Raw genomic sequence first — 13,681 nt, 5'->3', positions numbered from 1 at the left:
TAGAACTTCAGCAAATACTCATAGAGGCTGATCCCAGTGACTTCCTAGGTTAACATTTCCCATCAAACCATGGTAACTCAAAATTTACTGAGGGGTTAAGAATAAAACAGGCTCCAGAATCTTTGTGAAACACTGTGCTAAGGTTAGGTAAAGTTTTATTACTTCAAGTTTTCTAAGCATTTTTTGCACAGTCATGGATATTGTGACTATCTGGAATATATTATACTATGTAGCCCTTTTCTGTTTTTCCTTGGAATATTTTTGTCAGTCTGACATTCTATAAAACACGGTCTAGGTAAGGTTAAATAAACTAGGCAATTCACTGATTCACCTAAATATTTTTTTATTCACCTGAATATTATTGAGTGCTTAATATACGCCAAGTGCTTTGTCAGGCACAACAAAATCAGCTTCATAAGGATAGTTCTGTGTTTCAAAGAAATTACAGTGTAGAATTAAACACTACAAACTCTGCACTATAATAAAGGTACAAATAAATTCAGAGAATTACAGTACCAAAGAAAAGGGGCACCTAATAAATTCGGGTTCAGGAAGGAATTTATGCAGAAGATGATGTTTAAAATGATCTTAAAGAATCGTCAAAATGAAGCTTCTTTTTATAATACATAATTGGCATAACCAATTTATGAATATTATTGTATTTTTCTCTCTGAGAGTGAATATTATGTGTGGGCAATGTCCAAATTTGAACTTGCATTTTTATCCTTTTCTTTTTGTATAAATTAAACTGTGAAATTCATATACACACACTTATATACATACATACTTTAAAAAAAATGAATTTTCTATTCCTCATGGTGATATTGGCCAGTGTTCTACATTGAAGTATAAGTTCTCATTATATTATCTTCAGCTCACTTATTTTAGTTAATTATAAAATTTATAAAATTTTACCATAGTACCTATTTATTGAAATATTTGTCTCTAGAAACTCAACAATAATAAAGCTTTTTAGAAACAAACCCATTAGCCAGAGATATAGTGAATAACTTCTTTTTATTTTAATTTATATTGGAATCCATAATTAATCTCATTAAGATCAACATATGGTGACTATAGTGGAATGAATACATGTAAATACCTCATCTCCTAAAAACAATGAAAATATTGGACAAAACTGTCAAGAACAGATATTACAGATCTCTGGAAATCAACCAGAGACAAACAACAAATTCAGAAGAGTTTATTCATAAGAAAATCTAAACTTCCAGGAAGAATAATGGTGCTCTTGCCTTAGGTTGCTCTACAAGAAATTCTACATGAATTGTCCAGGCTGAAAGGAAAGACACAAGTCAGAAATGTGAAGCCACAGGAAGAAATTAAGGGTACCCATAGATGCAACTACATAGACAAATATGAAAGAAAGTACAAATGTATTTTGTAATTAATTACTTATCTTGATTTGTCAACTGCATAAAACAATAATTATAAAAATGATTTGATTATACTATAATTTATAAAGATGTAATTTGTATGATAGCAGTAGCAAAGAAAGGGGGACCAATGGAACTACATTTGAGCAACTTCTTTTTATTTTTTTTAAGGATTTTATTTGTTTATTTGACAGAGAGAGAGAGAGATCACAAGTAGGCAGAGCAGCAGGCAGAGAGAGAGGGGGAAGCAGGCTTCCTGCTGACCAGAGAGCCTGATGCAGGGCTCGAACCCAGGACCCTGAGATCATGACATGAGCTGAAGGCAGAGGCTTAATCCACTGAGCCACCCAGGCACCCCAAGCAACTTCTTTTTATATTATTGAAATTCAGTTGCTGTTATCAAGCTTTAAGTTACAAGTTAATATGTTAATTGTAATCCCCAGGACAACCATTAAAAATGACAAAATGATTAGTTAAACAACAAAAAATTATGATTATAGACTACAAAGTATCTATTTAACACACAAAAAATGTTATAATGGAAGAATAGTGGTACAAAATGATGGAAGACAGAGAAAACTAAGAGTAAAATGTCATTATCTGTAGTTACATTAATGAGAAAGAATACAACACTCAAATAAAAATGCAAAGGTGAGCAATGTGGATTTTTAAAAAAATGATCCAACTATATGTTCCACAACAGAGAGAATTTAGATTTAAAGAAACAAAGTGTTTAAAAGCAAAAGGAAGGAAAGATATATATCATGCCATCAGAACCTAATAAAGGGATAAAGTCATTAACATTAGATAAAATAAATTTTAAAACAAAACTTTCAGGAGACAAAGGAGGATATATTATAATGATAAAGGATCAATCCATTAGGAAGACATATACTTATAAACACATATACACCTAAAAATGGAGCCTTAAAGTATTTGAAATAAAAGCTGACATAATTAAAAAGTAAGCAATTTAACAATAATATTTAGAGATTTTAACACTCTAGTTACGAAGGTGAAAAAATAGACAAGAGATCCATACAGAAGTAAAAGATCTATAGCACTACAGATCAACTAGTCACAAAGACATCTATGAAATAATCTAAAAAGAGCAGAATATACACTTCTCTCCTATGAATTTGGAACATTATTCAATAAAATTAGAAATCAATTTTAAAAAGAAAATTAGGGAAATTTTAATATACATGGAAATTAACTTACTCCTAAATAACTAATAGGTCAAAGAATAAATCATAAAGAAATTCAGAAAATTTGAGATACAGGAAAGGGATATGAAACACACTAACATGTACTAGATGAAACTAAAGCAGTGCATAAAGGGAAATTTACTGCTACAAATGCATTTATTAAAAAGGAAGAAATATTCTAAATCATTCAGCTATCTGTTCACCTGAACAAACTAGAAAAAAGAAGAGCAAATTAAACTCAAAGCAAGTATACAGCAGGAAGTAATAAAGGTTAGAGAGTAGAATAACAAGGTAAATCAACAAACCTAAAAAGTTGGTTATTTGAAAGGACTAAAAATTTTAACAATTAGCTAGGCTAAAAGAAACAATGAGAAAGAGAAGATTCAAATTGGAAAAAGAAGAGGGGACACCACAACCAACTTTACAGAATTAAAGGTGATTATAAAGAATCTATGGATAACTGTATGCAAACAGGTATATAACATGCATCAAAGAGGAGAGATTCCTAAAAAGACACAAACAAAATTAACTCAAGAATAAACAGAAAATATGAACAGACCTGTAAAAAGTAAATAGATTGAGTTAATAATTTTCATATCTCCTACAAAGAATAGCTAAGGTCCAAATAACTTCAATAGAATAATCAATACCAATCATTCACAAACTCCTCAAATTAAAAAAAGAAAAGCAAACACTTCCTAACTCATTCTGTGGGGCCAGTATTATGCTAATATCACAAGAAAAGGAAACTGGAGAAAAATATCTGTTATGAATATAGATGCAAAAATAGTCAATAAAATGTTAAAAAACTAAAGTAAGCAACCTACATAAAAAGAATATCACTTCATAGCCAAGCAGAAGTATTCCTACCAGTACAAGATAGGTTCAACACTCAACAAATTAGTCAAGGTAATACATCTTATTAATAAATGAAAGGACAAATAAATAAATGATCATTTCAGTAGATGTGAAAAAAAAAGCATTGGACAAAATCTAATACACTTTCATATTAAAACTCTCAATGAACTAGAAATATATGAGGAGTCTTTCAATCTCCCCAAAAAAAAGAATCTACCAAAATTCCATAATTTTTTATCCTTAATGATGAAAAATTGGATATTGGAAAACTATCAGGAAGAAGGCAAAAATATCCACTATCGCCATTCCCATTTTACCATTTCCAGGTTCTAGCCATGGAAATTGGTCAGAAATAAAAGGAATTCAGATTGGAAGTGTAAATTAAAATGAACATTATTTGCAAAGGACATTATATTGCATATAGAAAGTCCTAAAGAATCCACATGCACTCAAAACCTATTAGAATTTATAAATGAGTTCATTATTATTTACAAGATAGAAGTTCAATATGGAAATGTCAACATTTTTACATACTGCAATTAAAAATCAAAAAATGAAATCAAGGAAAAAACTATAATAACATGTATTTGCAGAAATTGGTTCTGAAATTAAAATGGAAGTGCAAGGGACCCAGAATACCCAAAGACATTTTATCATTTTTAAAATATTTTTAATTTTTTTCTAAAGACATTTTAAAATGAAGAAGAATTCTGGAGTACCCATATGTTCCAATTTCAAACTATAATACAAAACCTACAAGAATCAAAACTGGTTTTTGCTGTCTGTCAATGGCATAAAATTGAAACTTCATAAATAAATTCGTACTTTTATGATTAATTAAGTTTTAATAAAGCTTTTTGAGACAATTTGTGTGGTGAAATACTCTTCAACAAATGGTGTTATAATAACTGGGTCCATGTGCAAAAAAAAAAAAAATTCAGACACCTTCTTTACACAATAAACACAAATTCTGATATTAACTCAAAATGGATTGGAGACATAAATGTAAGAATGAAAACAACATAACTATTAGAAGAAACCATAGGAGTAAGTTTTTATGACCTTGAATTGAGCAAGGCCCTCCTAGATAAAACATCAAAAGCATAAGTATCAACAACAATAGAAACAATAGAAACCAAAATTAAAAGCTTTTATGATTCAAAGACACTCAAGAAAGTGAAAGACAATAAGTAATAAAAGAAAACTTTTAGAAATCACATATTTGACAAGGAATTGTATACCTAAAAAATAAAAATAAAAAAATCTTACAACTTTATAATGAAAAAATCAATTAAAATAGAAAAATGACTTGAAAAGATAATTTTCCCAAAAAGATACATATGTGTTCAGTAGATATATACAAAAATGATCAACACTATTAGTCATCAGGGAAATGCAAATAAAAACCACAATGGGAAACTACTCTACACAGACTAGAGTCCTAAAATCAAGAGACAATAACAAATACTGGTAAGAATGCAGAGAATTTAGAACCTCTTAAATTTGGGTGGGATTACATAATAGTGTATCCACTTTGAAAAACAGTTTGGCAGCTTCTCAAACTGTTAAACATAGAGTTAGGTACCATCTGATCCAGAAATTTCACTTCTAAGTATATACCAAAGGGAAACGAAACTGTATGTCTGCATGAAAGCTTGTAGGTGAACATTCATAGTAGCATTATTCATAATAACCAAAGTTAAAAACAATCCAAATGTCCATTATCTGATGAATGAATAAATAAAATATGGCATATCCATACAATGGAATGTTAATTACCAATAAAAATGATGTAGTGTACATGCTACAACATGGATAAATCTTGAAAACGTTGTACTAAGTGGAAGAAGTCAGTCACATAGAACCACATATTGTATTATTCCCTTTATACTGAATGTTCAGAATAAGCAGTCAACAGAAATAGGAAGTCTACTGGTATGTTTAGGTGGAGAGAAAAAGGCAATCACTAATGGGTACAGAGCTTTATGAAAGGCAATAAAATATGCTCCAAAATTTGATAGTGGTGATAGTTGTATAATTCTGTTAATATATTAAAATATATCAAAAGTGTAAATTTTAGGGGTATCTGGCTGGCTTAGTCGGTGGAGTATATGACGATCTCAAGGTTGTAGGTTCAAGCCTCACGTTGGGTGTAGAGATTACTTAAAAATAATTTTTTTCTTTAAAAGTGTAAATTTTATAGTATGTGAATTATATCTCAATAAAGCTGTTATTAAGCTACCCTCCATTCCTCCACACTGAGATATCACTAATTAAAAACTGGAATGGCCATATTTAAAAATAACCCTGACAACAACAGTTTTGGGGAATTTATGGAGAAACTGGAATCCTCAAATACTGGTGGTGGGAATGTAAAAGTTTTAGCCATTTTGAAAACAATTTGGTAGGTACAGTTCCTTAATATGCAGATTTGTCATAAGAGACTGCAATTGCACTGCTAGATTTCTAATCTAGGGGCCATGAATATACATCCACACAAACGAGTTTATGTGTGTTCATAGCATGATGCTATAATAGCAATAACTCAGGAAACAGTAAAGTGGCTATCAACGGTGAGTGTTATGTTGCATAGCTATGCAAAGGCATACTATTTAGCAATAAAAAGGAACAAAATATAGCTACATGGTCTAACATAGATTAAACTCAAAAACCTTTTGCTGAATTAAATAAACCAGGCACAAAAGACTTCTTACATTTATATTGAATTTCCTGGAAAGACTGAATCTATGGAGACAGAAGGAGATTGGTAGTTGCCTGGAGCTGAAGGTGGGAGTAGATACTGAAAATAGACACAAGGGATGAAATGTTCTTAATGTTCTAAATGTTCTAAAACTGGATAATGGTTTTGGTTATATAGCTTTATAAATTTACTAAAGATACTGAATTATATGTTTATGGTATGTAAATTATATTTCAATAAAAGTTTAAAAAAAGCAAATTGTTCATACCATTTTTATCTTTTTAAAATTTAAGCACCTAGTGCACATTATCTTCCAATCTTTTATAATTTCTTTGTCTATTTCATAAATTGCTCCTTCTAGCTCCAAGTCACGTGCACAGAAAATGCTACTGATGTATCAGATTTTCATTATAATGTATGGAACAATTAAAATCACAAAAGTAGGGGCGCCTGGGTGACTCAGTGGGTTAAAGCCTCTGCCTTCAGCTCAGGTCATGATCCCAGGGTCTTGGGATCAGCCCCACATCAGGCTCTCTGCTCAGCAGGAAGCCTGCTTCCTCCCCTCTCTCTCTGCCTGCCTCTCTGCCTACTCGTGATCTCTCTCTGTCAAATAAATAAATAAAATCTTTAAAAGAAATTTAAAAATCACAAAAGTAGCCTCTACTTCTCACAGAACTATAATTAAGAATCTGATCTACAATCGTATCAAAGAAGAAAAAAGTTAACTGGTGCTTTTGTATAATGTACTACCTAAGATTGTTATTCATATGAATAAATGCTTTCTTTGTAATCTGGGTTATTCTAAACCTTATGAAACAGCCTTGAGTTTGTAAAATTAGGCTTAAGTTGAAGATGAAGAAAGTTTGTTACATGAACATTATTACCCATGTAAACTTCAAAGGATTGTTGAAGTCAGTGGGGGAAAACATTCCTTTTTCAACATTTTCACAGAGCGTAAGAAAATAAATCAGAAATATCAATCCTGGTCTATTTTTCACATGTGTTCCCTATTCTTGCCCTTGGAAGGAGGAAAAGTTAACTAATCAGGACTTTAGTGACAGCCTAACATTTATAAGGACTTGTTTTCCTTGTTTGGCATCATTGTGTCAACGTAGCTAATCCAGTTCCAACACTCAACATTCATTTAAATCTGTTGCCAAAAAGGAATCACCACATTTCCCTATCTCACTCTCCAATCCTATTATTTAAGATGCATCCGGGTGAATGCAGGAAACTTTGCCATACATCTGTGTGTATCATCAATTTATTGCCTCTCAGCTCTAAATATATGAATAGAAATATATATGCTTTCCTGTAATTTGCAGAATTACTTTAAGCACAATATTAAGCTTTCTCAGTAGAGGACACTAGAGGGACATTGCAAAAGAAAGGGCAAGCCCTAGTTTTCTGTTGAGTCTCTGGTGTGGAGGTAAGAGCATGAGGATGGAGCTCTGCCCAAGCTTTGAGGCCAGAGAGCATAGTCCCTTGGTGACACAGCTGTCCGATGTGGCCTAGTAATCACTTTCATATGGCCCTCTTGACACAGAAACTGATGCCCCAAAGGCCTCCTACCCACACTGACACCCTAATTCCTTCTCCTGTTCCCCAATTGCTTGCCTGTAGTCCAGAGGTTTCCTTCCAAACATCCACTCCTTTCTGCCTACACCATTAGCAGCTTAGGAACTGCACTTCTCCTGATCTTTGTATGGTTGCTTGCTTCTTGCTCACTGATTTTAGACCAAGTTCTGGCCTAGGCAAATTAGTAAATATATCTGATATCCAGTGGGCAGAACTACAATTTCTCCATTAAAATTTGGATTCCAGCCTTCTGGAATAGGGGGAGGGAGTTTCCCTTTTCAAGTCTGTCCACTCATGGGTCTTCTCCCTCAGCTCTAAAGTACCTAGAGACCCTTGCTTAACTATGTGTGTGGTTTCCATATCTTGATTTCCACATCTAATACAGCTTAATTAGTATAGCTTGTTGTGTACTTGGGAATCTTTTTTTCGTTTTCTCTGCTGCTGAGATTAGCACCACTTATCACTTTTCTAATGTTAAAATATGAGAATATTTAAATTATCGCTTAAATAAAAGTGAGAAGAAATTCTAGGGAAGGGTGTAGAAGAAAATGATGAAAGGTTACCTCGTTGTGGTACAGAGGGATATTTTTCATGGAAACTTTTTTTTTTTTTTGCAGTAAAACATACTTAACATTTTTTACATTAATTATTTTCAAGTATGCGATTCTCGGCATTCAGTGCATTTACAATGTGGTGTAACCATCACTACTATGTATTTCTAGAAATTTTTCATCATCCCAAATAGAAATTCTATATTCATTAAACAATAATTCCCCATTTCCTCTTTCATCCTCTAGTAACTTCTATCCTATTTTCTGTCTCTGTGATTTTGCCTATTCTAGAAACCCAATATAAATAGTTTGAGATAGTATCTGTGATTCTGTGTCTGGTTTATTTCATTTAGCATGTTTTCAGGGTTCTCCCTATTATAATATATATCAGAACTTCATTTCATTTTAGGGCTGAATAATATGCCATTTATACGTGTGTGTGTGTGTGTGTGTGTGTGTGTGTGTGTATGTGTGTGTGTGTGAAATAGTAGTAGTAGTAGCTAAAATCCATTTAAAAAATTTATTTAAGTATTGATGGACTGATGGACATTTGGGTAATTTCCATCCTTTTGGCTGTTTTGAAAAATACTGTTAGGAATACAGGTGTGCAAGTTTGCATTCCTGTTTGTAATTCTTTTGACTATATAAGCAATTAGGAGAAGAAGTGTTTTTATAATACTGTAATTCTGTGTATATTGTTGGGAAGTAGCCAGACTCTTTTCCACAATGGTTGTACTATTTTATACCTGCAATGCATAAGAGTCCTATTTCTTCACATCCTCAACACCTTTATTTTCCAGTTACATCGTTTTTTGTTTTTTGTTATTTTTTAACAATTTTTATTTATTTATTTGACAGACAGATCACAAGTAGGCAGAGAGGCAGGCAGAGAGAGAGGAGGAAGCAGGCTCCCTGCGGAGCAGAGAGCCCAATGTGGGCCTCAATCCCAGGACCCTGGGATCATGACCTGAGCCAAAGGCAGAGGCTTTAACCTACTGAGCTACCCATGCACCCCCAGTTTCATCGTTTAGTAGCTATCCTAATAGAGGTAAAGTAATATCAGTATGATTTTGATTGCATTTCCCTTATTAATGATGTCACTGGAATTTTTAGAAGGATTGCATCATAGCTGTAGATTGTTTTAGATAGTATTGAAACCTTAACATCATTAAGTCTTCCAATCCATGAAAATGTGATGTCTTTAAACATTTAAGTATTGATCATATTTAAATCTTTTAGTTATGATGTTTAAAATTTCTATTAGCAATGTCTTAAAGTTTTCAATCTATAAGAGTTTTAACTCCTTTTCAATACCCCAAGATGAGGAAACAAAAATCAGGTGTTTACACTCCCTCAGGGAATTTCCAGACTAAACAAAAAGCACAACCATAAATTGTTGGAGGACAAGTCCTTATGCCCACCCTGGCACTAGCCACCTGCTGCAGAACTATGGGCTTCTATCATCACAGGAGGCTAAGGAATGGGTTATGATAGCTGGTTTATGAACACCAGTCTCTTACCAAAGGATATCAGTCTTCCTTTCATTAAGTACTTCCCTGATTATTATAAGTGTCCAACCAGGTTCTAGCGTTCCACGGTCGTTGTTCTCAATTGATCCAACTAAATGGTTGCTTCAAAAATAAATAAATAAATAAATATTTATAAAAAGATGTCAGAATAGTGCTTCAGTGAGTGGAGTCCAAACTTTAGATCTTCCTATTCTGTCATCTTCTTATCTGTTGGCATTTCCTTTTTTTTTTTTTTTTTTTAATGCTTCCAGTTGGTTAGAACCTGGAGTGAAGGGCTTTTGAGCACAAGTGTGGTTAATTTGTGTTTTATTTTCTCATTAAAAATAATCTCATTGGGGCCCCTGGGTGGCTCAGTAAGTTGAAGCCTCTGCCTTTGGCTCTGTATATGGTCCCGGGGTTTTGGGATCTAGTCCCATGTTGAGCTCTCTGCTTCGCAGGGGGCCTGCCTCCCCCTCTCTCTCTGCCTGCCTCTCTGCCTGCTTGTGATCTCTCTCTCTGTAAAATAAATAAATAAAATCTTTTAAAAAAAAGAATAATCTCAATAAGGACTTCACCTAGTATCTGAACCACGAAATCAGATAAAGTCAATGTAATTAAGGACTTCAGTATTGGCTGTGCACAGTACAACTCTAGAAGGTGTTCTTTATGTCATAGTCATTGAGACGATCTAGGATACTCATCACATAATTTTTTTTCAGCAGATAGCTACAAAATATCTTGAGGAATAACTGTTTTTCTTTCCTTAAATTGTGTGGAATAAGCAAGATGCTGCCCAATGGAAAAGGTTCTGCCTAATGATTTTATTAGTCAGTGACAGGCAATGGCTGGACAACTTTCCCAAACTGGGTTTCTTTTCCCTGTGAGCAATTGTATCTCAGACTAGACATGGAAAAGTGGTAGTAAAAACTGCCGTTAGTCTACAGATTTATAAGACCTATCTGCCAATATGTCTAGGAGTTTCATCACAGATTATGATCAATTTTATCACTGAACACATAAAGACAATGAGAGAAGAGACCATCCTTTAAGAATACATAGCATTAAAAAAAAGAATGCATAGCATTTCAGGTGTTTGGAAAAGAAGTAAATCTTTAGGGTTTTATTAGAAATGCGAAGAGTAAGGAGGTTATTGAAAAGATATGAGTCTGAATGACTGTGAGAATCAAGTTTGTTCTATGATTCAAAAAGGAATATGCATTTCAAGAAGATTTTTTTTTCTTGAATTCAGGATGAAAACAGTAGTGAAAAGGGGAAATAGAAATTAAGCAAACAAACTGATTGTGTTAGAAAAAGAAAGGATTCTCCTTAGGGGAAAGGTAAAAATCTCAAACATCAGTTTAGACAAATATAAAAGGGAAAAAAATACCTTTTACGGCATTTTTGATGGGTCTCATGAAGACGGAAATTTTTTTTTTTTTTCAAATTGGTAAATGAAGATGACTGGAGCCTAAAAGAGATTAACAAAAAAGCAAGAAGGACGAATCTCACAGGGTCAGTGGGAATATATTGCTGCAAAATTATTTGTAGGTATCCCTTTAACATATCAGAGAGAAATATGATAAATATTTTTAGGAAACAATGATTATGCGTTGGAAAACCATACTGAATAAACATAAATGGAAATAGAACCCTAGTATGGTCTGGATACAAGCATTATTTTAAAAACAGGCTGATGCAGTATCTTTAAGATGTTATGAAATCATACCCATGAATTTATGTAATTAGATTTCAAAAGGAAACCATAGAGAAGTTTCCACACACAAAGCAAATCACAAATTGAAGAAATTGAGTTTACATTTTGGAAATGTGAAAAGTAGAATCATTCTACACAGATAAATGATGATTGAAAGAATGTGTCTTAAAATGGATGATTTGGGTAGATGAAGAAATTATTATATTCATAAAGATTTACTAATGAAGACTAAACATGACCATATTTGGAGAATTATTTTAGGAAAGAAAAGGGATTGATACACTTTGTACTTGCAAACATTTGAAGTAGGAGAGAGGTGAGACTGTGTTAAGGTAAAATTATCTTTACTTTCTTTCTTCCTTTCTATCCATCTATCCATCCAAAACGGAGTCTCATATCAAGCAGAAGCCTGTGTTAAGCAATGACCCAAGTAGTTAGATGTACTGAAGCTCTGAGATATTGCCTGGACCAGCAACAACTGACACCCCAGAACTGATAACAAGCAGAACCAGAGGTCAGCAGGGCCCAAAGACAAATTAAATTCCTTAAAAAGTGCAGGATTTTTATAGCAAACTGTCAGACTCTTTAGACCTGACACCCTATGTCTGAACACTTAAAAAAGGCAACTGCTATGGAAGGTCTGCCCAAATGATCTCTGAACAGAATCAAGATCCTTCACGGCTTGAACATCAGGAGCAGTAAGTGCTGAGAACTGAGCTGGACCGGACAGAGACCTTATCTCAACTGCGCACCCACAGACTGACTTCATGTTTGGTTTGTGAACTTCCTGAACTCTTGTGTTATTTTGCTTGTTGCGGGGTTTGTCTTCTGTCCTGCTCTGTGTGCTGTGTAAGAAGCCAAGTTTAATCATATGGTGAATGTCATTGAGTTTGGAATCCTGAACCAGCTTTATAACTGTGATTAACTTTGCTTTATGATTGAGTAAAGTTGACATTATGGGAAGACACAACTTGTGTGCACCTTCATGGCCTGCTCATGACTCTGTCTGTCTATCTATCTATCTATCTATCTATCTATCTATCCATCCATCCATCCATCTATAATCTATCTATACAACTGGGTATACCTGAGAGGAGAAAAAAAACTAGAGCAGATCAGATTGGAAAAAGGAATACTGCTAGTACACCCCATTGATCAGGGAAAAAAAAAAAAAAAAGATTCTGAAGAAATGGACATTTCTGTTATATTCCAAGTATTAGAAAATTCAAAATTTGGAAAAAGACTACATTTGGAGGAATGCCACTTGAAAGAAAACACATTGATCCCCACTAGGTCCCTGAATATAACCAGCAATAGTTGCTTCAGTTCAAGAATATCTGGAATGTCCTTACACAACTGAATTAAACTTAGAGGCAAGGGCAAAACCATCACAAGGTTAGGGTTAAAAAAATATACATGGAATTACAATCAGAAGCAGCAGCAGCCACTGTGATATAAAAGTTAAATACTTTGGGACATTTCTAAGAGTAGAAAAAATAGATAGAATAATAATAGAATGAGATATTAAAGGGGAAAAATAAGGAAATGAATGATACTTGAGCTATTGTCTTTATAGATACAGTTTCCCTGTTCAAATAAAAGGATAAAAGCTGTCCATCAACAGATGAATGGATCAAGAAGATGTGGTATATATACACAATGGAATACTATGCAGCCATCAAAAGAAATGAAATCTTGCCATTTGCGACAACATGGATGGAACTAGAGCGTATCATGCTTAGCGAAATAAGTCAAGCGGAGAAAGACAACTATCATATGATCTCCCTGATATGAGCAAGTGGTGATGCAACATGGGGGCTTAAGGGGGTAGGAGAAGAATAAATGAAACAAGATGGGATTGGGAAGGAGACAAACCATAAGTGACTCTTAATCTCACAAAACAAACTGAGGGTTGCTGGGGAGAGGGGTTTGGGAGAAGGGGGTGGGATTATGGACATTGGGGAGGGTATGTGCTTTGGTGAGTGCTGTGAAGTGTGTAAACCTGGTGATTCACAGACCTGTACCCCTGGGGATAAAAACATATGTTTATAAAAAATAAAAAATTAAAAAAAAAAAGGATAAAAGCTGTTTTAGACAAGGGTTTCTACTCAATTCAGGATCAGTTTGCTAAAAAAACAGTTTTAAAAAAGAATACTGGTATCAAATGTG

The sequence above is a fragment of the Mustela erminea genome, chromosome 2, assembly GCF_009829155.1.
Source record: "Mustela erminea isolate mMusErm1 chromosome 2, mMusErm1.Pri, whole genome shotgun sequence".
NCBI classification, from domain to species: domain Eukaryota; kingdom Metazoa; phylum Chordata; class Mammalia; order Carnivora; family Mustelidae; genus Mustela; species Mustela erminea.
Note: the sequence above shows the minus strand (reverse complement) of the source record.